The sequence below is a fragment of the Podarcis melisellensis genome (genome assembly GCF_964234715.1).
Source record: "Podarcis melisellensis genome assembly, chromosome: 9".
Taxonomy (NCBI): Eukaryota; Metazoa; Chordata; class Lepidosauria; order Squamata; family Lacertidae; genus Podarcis; species Podarcis melisellensis.
In genome coordinates, this window is record NC_138541.1 from 53356275 (window position 1) to 53371947 (window position 15673).

Here is a 15673-nt window from a genome sequence, read left to right on the forward strand (position 1 = left end):
TGATCAGTTTTTCCTCTATGGCCTTTTGTCTGCAAGTATCATATGATTAACACCAATAGGAAATGCATTATTTACAATGAATTGGGGAGGGACAGAGTGAGAAAGCAAGGGATAAATAGCCCCTTCTTCAAACCATAATTATAAAAGCATTATAAAGAATCAGGCCTTCTAGCTTAATGACTGCTAAAACCATGGATGGGTGCAGCTGGATGCTACTCTGAAGGACCACATGATACAACTCATTATTGAGGGTAGAATCCCTTAATCCAGAAAGAATTTGTAACATGCCGGACTTAAGGAACTTCTTGTGTTCCGCATTCTACTCTGCCAAGAAAAACTCTTGGATGCTTTTGAGCATTTTATAGACTTTTCTCTTTCTCTCAATCCTTCATTAAAACAAGGAATGTGTGTGGTCATTTGTTTTATACTTTCCTCCTAATATAAGACAACTGTAATCTTGCCTTCTTTGTTTGTGATCATCACTCCTTAAATAGTAGGCATTTACAGTTGGTTAAATAGAGAACACCTGTATAGGGTGCCTGTCTAACATTAAGGGAAGTCTATGGGTGGGGGGGAGGGGTGGGGGAAAGGGATGTATGCTTATTTTCCTACGTGACTTATGTTAATGGATTATGCTGATTAAATTGTAAAATTCAATTTAAAAATCTTTTAAAAATAAAAGTCCATCTCTAACATGGGAATTGTAGCACCTTTAAGACCCCAATATACAGAGCAGCATTTCCTTGTATAAATAGTATCCCTTTAATAAACCAATAATCTTATTTACCTTATTTACACTCTGCCTTCCCGCTGTTCCCCGACCTGGTTTGGAGGCTGGTGCTGGGGAAAAGCATGCTTCTCCCCACCGCCAGCCCCACAAGCTCGGGGGACAGATATCCGCAAGCCTGGGGAGACCGGTGTGACTTCCCACCAGGCTCCCTAGGCTTGCAGATAGCAGCCTGTTCTGTGGGCTGGGGTCGGGGGAAACTCGGACATCCCCCGCCCCAGCCCCATGCCTGGGAGGGAAATAATTCCCCCCCTTTATTTCCCCCCCCAAAAACTAGGTGCGTCCTATGGGGCGAAATATGCGGTAAATTCTTCCTGGTGTCCATCTCACACCATAGCCTACTGTACCAGCTATGAGGAGGTTTTGAAAGGATTCTGAGTAAACTGGTGGCAGCGGAAAATTAAAGAAGCACAGATACCTAAACTTGTGTTTATACAAGTGAGGCTGAGGGAACTGGTTTCCCTGACAGTGAGGTTTGCCTGAAATGATTATAATTATAATTCATTTACTACATATTATGTTAAGTGCATGCTTTGATGTGCCTGCTTACAGCTGGCCACTGTTGTTGTTTATTAAGCAAAAGCAGCTGCAGGAGCCCACACACACTCCCCCAAATGTAGATCAAGAATGGGGAGGAATGTGTGCGTTCCCTTTCCCTTCTCTGCACTGATTTTCTACCTCACCTGCAAGGCCAGCCCTACCATTAGGGAGAGCAGGTGTGGGGAACCTTTGGCCCTCCAGATGTTGCTGAACTCATCTGATCGACACTAGCAAGCGTGGTCAGTGGGTGATGGGATTTTTAGCTTGGCAAAGTTTGGATGGTCAGAGTTGAGGTAAACAGGCAGCTACTTCAGGTGGTAAATGACTGGGGGTAAGGAGAGGCAGCAAGGTGCTTTTTTCAGGAGGTACTCAGGGGTACACAGTACCAGCACACCTTTTTTGTTAAAAACAGAGACACTGTAACAACTTCATGGTAACTACTGGCACCTATTTTTCTACCGGCACTGGTATTGGACAATAACATTGTGTATAGTATACAACCTTCCCTTTCCTTGCCAAACTAGACTGCTGCCCCCAAGTGCATTGGAGAAAGCTATCCCATCACCAGCGTGGTTGGATTCTGTGCATGGAATAGGACTGTGGGGGCATCTTTCTTTCACCTCAGCAGCTGCTAGGTGCCCCCAGATGTCCTGTTTTTCCTGCATATAACAAAAAATATTTGCCTCTAAGTAACAAAGGCTGCCTAAATAGTTCAAAGGAAACTGTATCGATGTAGCACATGTCAATGTACTGAATGCCTTTTCTTAAAAAAAGAAAAGAAAAAGTATGTTCATTTTAGCATACATAGCTCCTGTCAGCTGGAAAAGCCCAGAACTACGCATTCCCCCAATGAATTTGCCTGTCAAATCACTATGATAAGTTATAATATCCTAACATCTTTTCCATTAATGATTGTGGCAAATTTTGATCAAGAGAAAATAACAAAAGACAGCTAGTTTCAAAACTGTCAAAACATTCCCATCTATTATTTTTTCATGGGCTTTCTTAATTGTCTGTTAATGTTTGGAAATACAAACATACCTGCAGTCTTTTAATCTAAGCCATTTCGGTTCACTAATGAACACCTTCTTTCCAGAGGCAGCAAATAAAATTATTCTACACATATGGAAATCTAGCTTTTTCTTATAGATTTGTTTTAAAATATACTTTATTAATTTTCAAGCCAATGTTCTATAGTTTAACTACAACATACAGTACATCCAAATAACATGCACAAAGCCCAAACAAATGTGATATAAATTAATTGGGTCTTTCTTTTTTCTTTTCAGCTAGTAAGCAATATACCACCTGCATATAGTCTTGCATTTTGTCATAGCGATCCATATAAATCCAGATGTGTCCAGTTGTTCCTTTTCCTGTCCTGTTCACAAAACAATAAATTTCCTTCAAACTCTACTGCATTTTATTGTCATTTAGCCTCTTGAAATTTTCAATACCAGGTTCTCAGGAATGCCTATATTTCATACTAGTCTCCATAATTTGAGATACAAAAAAGTGGAATGGAATGAAAATCTTTCTTTAATTACTACCAACAAGTAAATCAGCATCTTCTTTGTGCAAGGTCTTCATTATCTCCTTCAGAAATTGATAACAGTGCTGGTTTTGGGTTCTTCCAAATAGTTTGTTTTTTGACATTTATTAAATATGGCACTCCCACTATAAGAGAAAGTAAATCCCAACTGCTTCACAGCCTTTTCAGCAGTGTGTGTCACTCATTTTATAAATTAGACTTGCCCTCTGCATTCAGCCCTCTGGACTGAATAGGTTATGAAACCCACTGGTGCTATCAGGGCAGGACTTGGGGGTGGAGTCCAAGGTCCTACACAACAGCAGTGTTAGCTGGTGCTCATTGGGAGACCAACAGTAAGTGGAGTCATCCTCTCCTTTGCTGAGGTCTACAAGGGCAACACGGAAACTAAGCAGGAGGAAGGTGCCCCCTCAATCCCTTGGGCTGAGTTTAAGTATGTGTTGCAGAGCTACATTCACCCTCCACTGCTAACAGAATGATGAAGAGGTGCCCCCCAAATGCAGCAAGACTTTTGAAGAATAACCACCTTTTGAAGTAAGCAAAGTAATACACATTTCCACCTAAAGGAGGACAACCATTTCTCCTTATTATCACCTAGCCGCATCCTGTGATAATGTAGGACTTGGGATATATCCTTATAGCTATCATAATGGGCCTTAATTTCCATAAAGTGGAGGGTGGGAGAAGATAAGCTTTTTCAATCTTCATTTTGAAATGGCGGTCCACTGTGTGGCTATTCAGATGGACGTTCTACACCAGGGGTAGGCAACCTAAGGCTTGGGGGCTGGATGCGGCCCAATCGCCTTCTCAATCCGGCCCAGGGACAGACCAGGTATCAGCGTGTTTTTACATGAGTAGAATGTGTCCTTTTATTTAAAATGCATCTCTGGGTTATTTGTGGGGCATAGGAATTCATTCATTTCCCCCCCAAAAAATATAGTCCGGCCCATCACATGGTCTGAGGGACAGTGGACTGGCCCACGGCTGAAAAAGGTTGCTGACCCCTGTTCTACACATACCCAAAGGCATTTTAAATTATTGCTCAAGCTGAAGTCTGGCACAATTGGACACAAACATTTTCTCCATCCTTACTTATTTTCAGGGGGGGTGGAATCACCCTACCTTTTATGCTTTTGTATCATTCAAGGTAGCTTATCTAAATCAAAATTACAATCACTCAATAAAACCACACCCACCCATTGTGAAGACATTGCAATTTGGCGGGAATGTTCCCCTTTAAATAGGAACATGGGAGGTGCACATTCAAACAGCTGTGCACACGCTAATGTGTACATGAGTTGTGCAGATCTCATTTTTCCATGTGCATTCACACAAGTGCTTTCAGCTGAACCCTGTCTCAGTGTTTCCCATCCACACAAGGAGGTGGCACTTGACAGGATGTGTCTGCATGTAAGGGACAAGATGGAACTTTTCAGTACCTCAGCAAGGGGCCAAATAGAAGCCCCCTAGCACCACCTTCTGAAAAGAGCCCTGTGAGGGAAACCACAATATGACTGTTCTCCCAGCTGACAGAGTGAGCCCAGAAAGATACCAAAGCCAATGGGAATTGACCGGGTCACACTCCCCTGCCCTCCTCCAATGTAGGTCACCCATGAGGTTGTATCTCTGCCATAACCGCAATGATTTGTTTTTACATCATCTATCTCATCCAAGTGAGTCCAGAATTGGACAGCCACCACTCACTTAAGTATGTCTGAGTATATGTGAGATGGTGTGGGTCCATGGCGGCCATTTTAAGGAACAACTGCACCACTACTAGCTTCGGAAGGTAATTGGAACCTCTCCCTTTCTTAATGGGGCATTAATTACTTCCTGGAGCTACCAAGTCAACAGGGCCAGCGCTATAATGAGCCAAGAGGAGGAGGGTGCATCAGTGGCGAATGAGAGGGGCAGCGGACTCTGCCTGGAAGTGGAAGGGAAGATGGTGAGCAGGAAAGGTGAAATAGATGATGCTTTAATTGGTGGAGATGTGATGGCTGAAGGTCCAGATGGTGAAGGGGCAGAGGCTACTGTTGTCACCGGTGTTGAAATTGTAATGAACCACCACCTTCAGGAAACAAGCTTCACTAAAGAGTCCTACAAGAAGTACATCAAGGCCTACATGAAAGCAATCGAAGCAAGACTTGAGGAAACAAAGCCAGAGAGAGTAAAGCCGTTTATGACTGGAGCAGCTGAACAAGTCAAACATATCCTTGCAAACTTAAAAAATTACCAGTTTTTTGTAGGCGAGAACATGAATCCAGACGGAATGGTGGCGTTGCTGGATTTCCGTGAGGATGGTATCACTCCTTATATGATTTTCTTTAAGGATGGATTAGAAATGGAGAAATGTTAACAAGAGACCAACCCTTCTGGATCATCTATCATCATAATTGGCTACTGTTCTTTATTCATCAACAAAACATCATGACTCAGCATTGTTTGAAAACTGGACTGATGCCATCTTGAGCATAATTTGATTTATTTTGACCCTGAATTAATTGGAGTGGAGGCATTGGTTTTTAAAAACTTGTCATGTAGGCTGTCTAAAATAAAAATAAAAACTCATTTAAACCCAGGGGGAGAAAGAATGGACCTCCAGAACGAATTAAGTTCTTAACCTGAGGTACCTCCGTATTGATTTTTATTGATTTGGGAAGTAGCCACCCCCTGCCCCTCACTAGCATAGCTAGGGGGCTGTGGGGGGGCACTGGGAGGCCACTCACAACATGGGTGGCACTTACCCTGGGGGGGCCTGTAGTGCTCCCGAGCCACGGATCTCTCCTCAGAGTGACACAGTGGCTCAGGTGCCTGCAGGCACCGCACCACCCGAAAAGGAGGCCTGGGGCTTGCGTCCACCCACCGCCTCCCCCTCAGCCGCCCAGCAGCTGATGCAGGCAGAGCAGATGCCAGGCAGGCTTTGACTCCGCTCAGCGTGCCCTGCCTGGTTCGCCGTGCCCCATGGACAGCTTGCCCTGCCCCCTGGCTAGCTACGCCACTGCTGGTCCCCCTTGGCTATGCCCATGGCTGCTGGTGCATTCTAAACTGCAAATAAATAAATTGAGTAGGCATGCACACAGCAGGACACCACTGGCTTGTCTTCCCTCTCCCCTCTGTGCGCTTGCGCAAAATAATAATAATAATAATAATAATAATAATTATTATTATTATTATTATTATTATTATTATTATTATTATTATTTATGGCATTCTTGCACTGTCTAGACTGGCATTTCCTCTTTTTTGTTTTTGCTGCTGTATCACACAGTTAACTCATTAAGTTTGTGATCCACACAGACCCCTAGATCCTTTCCACATGTACTACTAGTAAGCCAGGTGCCCCACCGTCTTATATTTGTGCAGCTGGTTCTTCGGGCCTAAGTGCAGAACCTTACATTTGTCCCTATTCAATTTGTTAGTTTGGGCCCAGTTCTCCAGTTCCATTTTTGTAGCTATTTTCCCCAGGGGATAAGTGGATGGGGGTGGGGAACCTGTGCCCCCTTCTTCCTCCATAACTTTTATTTAATTTTCTGCTTTACATTTTAGAATATTCATTTAAACAACCTTAAAATATCATTGACTTCCCTTCTTCTCTTTCCATGGTTCATTTTGCATAACATATGCATATTTTATATAAACTAAACCATTCAGTATTCCATTATTACATCCATCAAAACTTATTTACACTGTTGAATTTATCTTTATGCTGCCCACGTTTTCAAGTGCACACAATTTCCTCCCATATATTCAATAAACATTTTTCAATCTTCTTTAAATGTATGTTCTTCTTGTTCTCTTATTCTATATGTTAAATCTGTAAACTGCGCATATTCTGTCAACTTAAGCTGCCACTCTTCTTTGGTTGGGACCTCGCTTGTTTTCCATTTTGGGCTAACGAAACACGGGCTGCAGTAGTGGCATACAGAAATACAGTGGTACCTCGGGTTACAGATGCTTCAGGTTACAAACACTTCAAGTTACAGACTCCACTAACCCAGAAATAGTACTTCAGGTTAAGAACTTTGCTTCAGGATGAGAACAGAAATTGTGCAGTGGCAGTGCGGCGGCAGCAGGAGGCCCCATTAGCTAAAGCGGTACCTCAGGTTAAGAACAGTTACAGGTTCAGAACAGACCTCCGGAACGAATTAAGTACTTAACCCGAGGTACCACTGGAACCGTTTTTGACACCTGGGAATTTCTGTCTGAATTATCCCCAACAAAAATGCCTCTCTGGTTTTTTGGGGGAAAGTACTTTTTTCAATTCATTGTGAATTATTTCCCAATTCTCTTTTACCCTTTTACAGGTCCACAACATATGATAGAATGTACCCTCAGTCTCATTGCATCTCCAGCACTTATCTGATTCAGTCTTATACATCTTAGCAAGGGAAACCTGTGGCCTGCTCAACGATTTTGGACTACACCTCCCATCATCCCTGATCGTTGGCCATGCTGGCAGGGGATGATGGGAAATGGAGTCCGATTAGCTCTGGAAGGCCGTACGTTTGCCATCGCTGTCCTAAATCATGTAGATTAAGTTTGGAAAGCCCTGGTGTGTGAGTGTGAATGGTGTGTGTGTGTGTGTGTGATTGAGAGAGAGAAGTATTGATGCATGTTGTCTCTTTATGGTGCGGTGGGGAGAAAACTTGTTTTTCCACCCACCTCCAGCAACCCATCCTTACTAACAATCAGGATCTTTACAAAGTCTTTTTTTGAAAATAATAAGAAGGGGGGAAAGATGGGGGAGGAGGACCTCTTGCTCCGCTTTCTGCTGAATGAACTTCTTAGTTCCTCTAATGCAGTGGGCCTTTTGATGTGCTACAAAGCGCGTTACGCCCCAAGATTGTCTCTTCGGTCTGATCGACAAAACGCTCGGCTTCTGCATCAAGGGCTGCGAATGAAATGGACAGCGGGGCTGTCGAAACTCCCACGCTTGCTTGAACCCACTGGGACAATTCGCTACAATTTCCGTGAGAGAGAGAGAGACAGAGTTTAGAGTTTCCAGAAGTGAACCAGGAGAAATGGAGGGGGGAGACTGGGGTGCAAAGGAAAATAAAAGGGGGCAGAGATTAGGATTCTTCCCCCCCCCGCCCCCGCTCCCAGCCCAAATCCTTGGCAACATTAAACTAACCAACTCTTTCCTCCGGGATGACGGTCTTGTACCTCTCAGCCTCTAAAAATGTTGCTTCTCTATGAAGTCAAAATTTATGATTATTCAAATGTTGGGAGGTGGGGGCAGGTGGGGGGGGAGAGAGAAGACTTTGAAAAGAGAGGAAGAAAGCGAGAAAATTAATATTGCAGCTGTTCTTCTGATTAATGAGAGATAATTGCTCTTGAAAAGTCACCCCTGTGGCATTTTGTTGTCTCCTGGATCTTTGTTCTTTTCCCCACTATTATTGAGGACTTTCTTGAAGACTAAGCGGTTCTTTTCAATTTTTGGTATTCAGAAAGTGTTGCTTGGTTACGGAGAATGGAGAGATCTGGGGCTATATTGGGTAAGATGTGCCACAGGCAGGAATATCACAATGCCACGCTCGGGAGAAAAAGGATGGATACAAGTTAACGATGCGCTTTCAATAAAACATTCATAGGCTTGTTCACGCTTTTAGAATGGCCTCATTAAGGGGAGCTGGGGCAAGCCCCGGCTTCTGTTTGCCTTTGCTTACACACACACACACACACACACACACACACACACACACACCCCAGCGCTTGCTTTGGGAACTTTTCGAGGAAAGCGAAAGATAACGTGAAAAGGAAAGCTTAGACTCTTTTGGCGCTCACGCGATGGTCCTCTTTGCCGTTCCAAACCAGCGAGCCATGGTGGGTAGGGCGCATCAGGTTTTGCCTAGAGAGCAGCTTGGGTTTCCGGGACTGAGATGAGCGCACACTTTGCATTTGGAAACTGGAGAGTTTCGCGAAGTCACTGACTGAAATCCTTCGGGTGACGTTAGAAATCTCCCTCGCCCTCAAACCAGAAAAGGATCCGAGGGCTTATAGGTAGAGTTCCCTGGACTTTCAAAAACTCCTCGCCAACTCTAAAAGGGAGACACCCACCCAGAGAGTCTTAAGTGCGCATAGTGGGAAGTTAAGTCCTATTCTGCATTCTGTGGTTTTCTCAAATGCAGAGTTAGATGCGCCTCTAAGGCGATGGAGAGCCTAACAGGTTGGGTTCAACGGGACCACAAGGGAACTTCTATAGCGAGGATCGATCCCACAAGTAGGACTTGGAAACTAAACAGAGGAAGAAGGGTATTTTGAGTATCAATGATTTGAAAAGATTGGCAGCGGGGTATCCAAACCTTACAAAGAAAGAACAGCCCTCTTAAATTGCAACCGCGATCAAGGGGGCAGCTATTAATCTATGCTCGCTCGAAACCCCATTGAATATTTATGCACAATACTGCCATCCTCTACAAATTCACCAGGAAAAGGCCTGTTGGATCTCAGAGTATTTTACTTCTGAACAGGCATGATTCGGACCTCCAGCGTCGTGGGGAAGGGAGACACGGTTGCTCCAGCTTAATCCCATGGGCTTCGGGAATTCTTCTGGAAGACTAAATCCAGGATCATGTTGCTTGCCACTTAGACTCGTCAGCCCAAGGACAGGAATCTCCTACGTGTGTTTATTCATTCAGAAGTAAGCACCATTGAGTTCAATGGTCCTTAATCCTGTCCACTACGTGCGTTTAGGACTGTATACTTGCTTCGAGAAAAGCCTTGTTTCATTCAAGTGAGCTACTAGCCCAGAGTTATGTTGTTGCTCCGATCGCTTTGAGAAACGCCGTGATAAGCAAACACACTTGTAAACTGGGTTTCAGATTTCTTTATTTATGCATTAGAGGCGGTGTATTTTGGATACTTAAAAATATAATAAAATAAAACGCAAACCCAAACCAAGCTTCCATTGTTTGATAGCAAAACACGACTAGGAATACACACGTTTCCAATCCTAAAAGTTGCGGGGAAGAAAGGCAGAGGGGTGTGTGTGTGTGTGTGTGTTGTCGTCTCTGATGTTCTTTTTGAACAGCACTGGCTTAAAAAAAAGTTTTTTAAAAGGGGGGCAATTTTGTTACATTCCCATTTGTTACACTGTCTTGAACTAAAAGCAGACAAAGCTATACTCTGTCACCCCGAGCAGAATGAAGGGAATCAAAGGATTTTCCCTTAAAAGGACTAATTTTCTCCTTGAATTATGAAAGTAATGGCAAGGTAACAGCCCGCGCTCTGTACCCAACCGCTTAATACCTTCTAAATCCTTCCACGTGGCTCGACTAGTCGTGGCAATTAGAGCTCATTATAGGCTCATAAGAGCTCTCATTTCGGGGATTACTTAATGGACAATGAAATTTTATCGGACAGAATTATTGAAAAATAAAATTGTAACGAGGTCGATGTGATGCGGGCGCACGCCTTGCATTCATTCCGCCTGGGTTGGGATATCTTTGCTTTTCAAATCGCTGTGTTTTTATTTGCTCTCTCGTCTCCCCTTCTCGCTGCACTCGGTTTGTTAGAACAATTACAGGTTCAAATGCTGATCGGGATTCTTGCTGCCTCCGAGCAGGAGGGCATTTCCAGGCTGCCCAAGGCCAGCAGCCTCGAATTCGCTTCTTACACGGACGTAGTTCCCATATCCAAGTTCCTCTCTAAAGGCTGCCCCCAAGGCGTCTGTTTCGAAGTGAGGTCCAGGGTAGAAGTAGGGTTGTCAGCTCCTTAGCTGGAGCTGCTCTTGTGCAGAAACGGAACAGTCCAACCCGTCTCTCTACGTCGAGTTTTTGAGACTGAGGGCGTCGAAAGCGCAGGAGCTCAGCTAGGAGAGGGGCAAAGTTGGCTGCTGTATCTGGAATCCATGGGACCTGCTTTCAACTAAAACCAGAGCTGCAGGAAACCTGGTCCCCACGTGCATACTTTCAAATAATGTTCTCAATAATACTAAGTTTCTAGTCAACTCTTAGTCGTGGCTAATGGAGTCACTGAATCGGGTCGTACGCTGAAACGCGCAAGCAGTATTTCCATCCAGGAGTTCACAAGCTCCAGTTTTCTGGCCAATGAAGGAGGTTGTGCAAAAATGGCTTGCAGTCGTTCATTCACGCAGGCATGCCCTAATTGGATACAGTTTTGAGAAGTTTACCTGAAAGAACTGGAGTTTCCTAAAAAGCCTCCTAAACGCAGGTGTGTGTGCCTACTAAAAACAAGTTTACCTGTCTTGTACTATCCAGCCCCCCTATAGCTACTCTTAACCCCCACTGGTTTCAAGGGAACTTGAGTGCGCCTGTGCTAGTTTCACGGTCCAACAATAAATTCTTTCACACAAGCCCCATTGAAACACCGCTGCCTTCTTTACCACATTGGAAGACAGTGAAGTGGCAAATCACATCCTCCGCTTCCCCTGTTAATGAGCAAAACATTGGAGAGACTTCACCTCTTCTCGGCTTATATATCAGACCGCCCAAGTTCCCTAAATATAATTAGTCGAGACTAATCCACAACATGCTTTTAAAGCACTCTCATGCCATGGTCGTGGAGAATTCTGGGAATTGTAGTTTGTTCAGGGTGCTGACCTCACAGAGCTGCAATTCCCAGAGCTACAGTTCCCCGGGATTCTCCACAACTGTCTGAGAGGTATGATAGTGCTTTACATGTACCGTATGGATGTGACATAAGACTGCGGGCAAAGCACATCTAAAGCACATCATTACTCACAAAGAATTCTGAGATGAAGGGTGCTAGAAAATGTAGTTCTGTGTGGGGTTTGTGAACTACAGTTCCCAGGATTTTGGGGGTGAAGTCATCTGTATTAAATGTAAGGCGTGTCTGCAGCCTAACACCCATTCAACTGGTTGGATTTCAGCTTCTGGTTGGAACGCCCTGCCATCAGATGTCAAGGAGATAAAGAACTACACAACTTTTAAAAGACATCTGAAGGCAGCCCTGTATTCGGAAGTTTTTTAATGTTTTAAGTTTTATTATGTTTTTGTATTTTGCTGGAGGTCTTCAGAGTGGCTGGGGAGGCCCAGCCAGATGGGTGGAGTAACAACAACAACAACAATAACCAACCAATCAAGGCTATCCTTGTCATGTTTTCTGAAAGGTAAACCCCACTCCCCTCAAATGAGTTGGTTCCACGGAATGCACTTAGCAGTCCAGACCTACATTTGTGAAAGGGCACCATTCTTTGCATGTTTACTCTGACGTTTACTGTGTTCAATGGGGCTTACTCACTACTAGGAAGGATACTTAGGATTGCATTGCAGCCTTCCTCCCTACAGAAAATGTGTCTGAGATTAGACGTAATTTTAGCGATTTCCAAGCACAAATGTGCTTATGCAGAGGTCTGGACAGAGGGTGGTGAGCAACCTCGAGTTGTCGAGGTTAGTTAGCGTGTTGGACTAGGACCCTGTGGACCCGAGTTCGAATCCCAACTTGACCTCGAAGCTCACCGGGTGACCTTGGGCCAGCCACCAACTCTCCCCCTCCCAGGGTTGTTGTGGGGACATTCTTGAGAAGGGGGAGTCGCCTGCAGGCACATCCTTGGTAGAAAGGCTGGCTAGAAATGCAAACACGCATAAATGACTCCAAAGAGTCCAGCAGCATCCGGACAGCCGCAAGCATCCCTCCCGGAAGAATCCATTGCAAAGGGTCCTTAAAGGAGGACCAGGAACCTTGACCAAGGACTAAAATCAGGTGGCAATCCGCTGTGCGCTGCTGAGAACAGAGTCCCCTTTTACCCAATGGACTTTCCTCCCAAGGATCGGACGACAGCTCGAAAGAAACTTTGTCTGAGGCTTGTCTCTCTTGCCCTCTTTGGAAATGCCACGTTCTTGTCCAGTAAACTCCTGTTTTCTTTTGCTCTTTCCACCACCACCCCCGCCGCCAGCAGCAGCAGCAGCAACAGCAGCAGGAAGGCCTCGGTAGCGCTGACCTGCCTCTCCCTTGGTTGCCTAATTGTTGTCACAAGACCTTGGATTAGCACATTTCTGGAATAGCTGCCTGTTTACCCTCCAGAGACCCCACTGTCCAGTAAACACTTTCTAATTGAATCCTAATCGCATTCGAATAGCGGCATCGCGGGTCTCAGCTGCAATTCATAAAACTTTAATTGCCACCCATAAATCCTCCTCAGACGAGGAAGTAGACTCCCGACGACCCGGCCATCCTTCCCTTGAGACGACGCGACGGCAAGCAAGCAAGGCACGCCGACGGCCGCAGAGGTGGCCATCGCAGCTTCCAGACAGGGACTAGCCTAATCCATAGAGCTGCCGCCCCCAACGTGGCGCCCTCGGGATCTTTCGGAATACAACTCCCATAAACCCTGATCCATCGGCCAGGCTGGCTGGGGCTGGGGCTCCAAAAAGATCTGGCGGGCGCCACGTTGGGGAAGGGGGTAACCGGAGCGGCCTTTTGTTAGCCCTGTGTTGTGAAGAGATATTACTTGAGGTTGGGGTGGTGTTAAAATCCAGATAGCCCATATCTCATTTGATCCCATTCACAGTAGCCAGACAGTAACGTGGTTTCAACAAAAATGGCGCACCTGAAAGATGAACCACAGCGTTATGGTGGCATAAAGTTGCGTAAACTGCAATCAACTTATCAGATGTATGGATTGTTATTCTGAGCTACAGCTCTCTCCCTCTCTCTCTCTCTCTCTCTCTCTCTCTGTGTGTGTGTGTGTGTGTGTGTGTGTGTACTCACACACATAACGTGACTGGAGGGACAGAATAACATTTGCATGCTACTGATAAAAGTGGACTACTGTATAGTCTATAATCCACGAAATCCTACACCATAATACATTGGTTCGTTCCTAAACTGCCACAAGATTCTTCGCTGATTTTGCTGCAAATTTAAGAGATGGGTATGAAGAGAAATTTGAGAAGAGCTGAAGAAATCGACCTGCAGAAATGCCAGCTTTTTCCTCACCCAGTAAGCGCATCGTGTCTTCTCTTTAAGTCTTTCTGTCAAAGCAACTGGTCCCTTCATTGTACACGTCAATGTCATCGACGGACCTCATAGGTTTACCTCTTACCTTTCTGTCCACTACTATACCTTCCAAGAGAGGATACAATTCCATGTACCTGAAGATGTGGACTCTAGTTCACGAAAACTCAATATGAATATGAATATGTGAGTGCCACAAGAATCTTTGCTGAGGGTTTTCGCTGCTTGGGATGCTATCCCACGCCTTGGATGCAAACCCTGTTGCATAGGATTGCACTGCCCATTGCATGTTGTACCGGTGGCTGCGAGTCGACGTTCTCTTCTCTTCCTTAGGCTTGAATACAACCGAAGAATCCGTTATTGTCTGGAGTGGGAGGAAAGGTTGAGCATGGGAGATCCGTGGACCCACCTCGCAAGGGAGGAGGAATCGGCTGGTATGGATGCTGAGCTGCCATCGAACTTAATGGATCCACCACCAGTCCAGAACAACGACCCGGATGGAAAAAAGACGGACCCTAAGTTAGGTTATAATTACGTTTTTGTCAACCCCTCTGAAAAGCTCTTTGAGTCCCTGAGGCTGTAGTCCTTATAGTAGTTACTTGGGAGGTAAGTCCCATTGTATATAGGTATGTACTGTATAGGATTGCGCTACTGAGTGAAGTCCATACCAATTTTTAAGCGATGGGGTGGGAGAAAGGAATCACGTCTCCTTAAACTAGGAGACAGGTTGAGATTATACCTGTCTTTTCAACCCCTGTTAGTTTAAGTGTCTTGTGATTCACATTTTAAAGATTCCGGTTGTCTCCAAAACACACACAGCTGATTTCGTCTTTCTCTCTCGTAATATCCTTTCCTCTATGTACTCGGATAAATGGCCACCGAATTCAGTGGAAGTGACTCCTGAGTAAGTGTGCACAGGATTGCAGTCCGATAGTTTCTCCTCCACTCCACTTCGGGTTGTGGGGGGTTACATATTCATGGTTTTATTAGTGCTTTCAATGGCAATTTGTCGACTTCTGCCGGCTCCAGGTTGAGTGGAAATGGATGGGCAGCTCTCGCCTCAAGAAGGCTGCGGCAATCTCCCCTCCATTAACTCTATAAGCCGCTTCTTAAACTCCCATAAAACAGGTCATTGGGAAATCGCGTAATATGCTGCGAAGTGTCTCTGGCTGTCCTCTAATGAAATCTGAAATGCTCAGGAATCAGCGAGCGCGCCTTTTCGCCATTTAGCCAATTTCCCTCGGCCTGATCGCCTCGGCGAACTTGCTGGAGATCAAAGCATCCTTCCGGCCGGCGTTTTCTCTTTGCATTAAGGCTTCGGAGTGAAGCCCCGCAACCATCACCAAAGTTTGACTTGAAAGTCTTCCGTTTTGGCCCAGAAGCATCCAGAGGAGTTTTAAGCCTTTGTGCCTTGAACTAATTGCCAATTTGACAAAATCCACTGCTTGCTTGCTTTTAAAAGAAAACCTCCTAGAACCAACTTTGCGGTTTACTTTGAAGGAAGGCTGAAATCCTAAATGACTGGGGGAATAAGGAGTCCCACTGAATTCACTGAGGATCCTTAGGCTACAGTCTTAGGCACACCTCCCTGGGAATTACTACCAAAGGAAACTCGCATAGGATTGGACAGTTAGGATTGCGCTGCAGGAAGCTTCAGTTTCAATAGGACTCTCCTCCAGACAAGTAGGCTTGGTTTGCAATCATAGGCGCATTTGACCGGAACTGAATTTCACAGGATCGTGCCGCAAGTCTGCCTCACTCTTCCAACCCAAATCACTTCTGCACAATGTTGACCAATTCCTACTGAGTTCAATGACACTTGCGCGCACTGAGTTAAGTGTGTGTTGGATTGCATCCTG

General features: G+C 45.1%; 1 long non-coding RNA gene and 1 pseudogene across 2 annotated transcripts in view; both read left to right on the top strand.

Annotated features, from left to right (window-relative positions):
- The window catches only part of LOC309378437, a 5170-nt gene extending 1864 nt beyond the window's left edge, over nt 1-3306 (top strand). Inside the window, exons 2-3 of the long non-coding RNA XR_014172069.1 lie at nt 1125-1225; nt 2617-3306. This is a non-coding gene — a long non-coding RNA (uncharacterized lncRNA). The remainder of the gene's footprint in view (nt 1-1124; nt 1226-2616) is intronic.
- Nucleotides 3307-4790: 1484 nt separating this feature from the next.
- Nucleotides 4791-5454, top strand: LOC309378429 (translationally-controlled tumor protein homolog pseudogene; annotated as a pseudogene). The gene has a single exon. The product of its transcript is annotated as a translationally-controlled tumor protein homolog pseudogene (transcript).
- The last annotated feature ends 10219 nt before the right edge of the window (nt 5455-15673 follow it).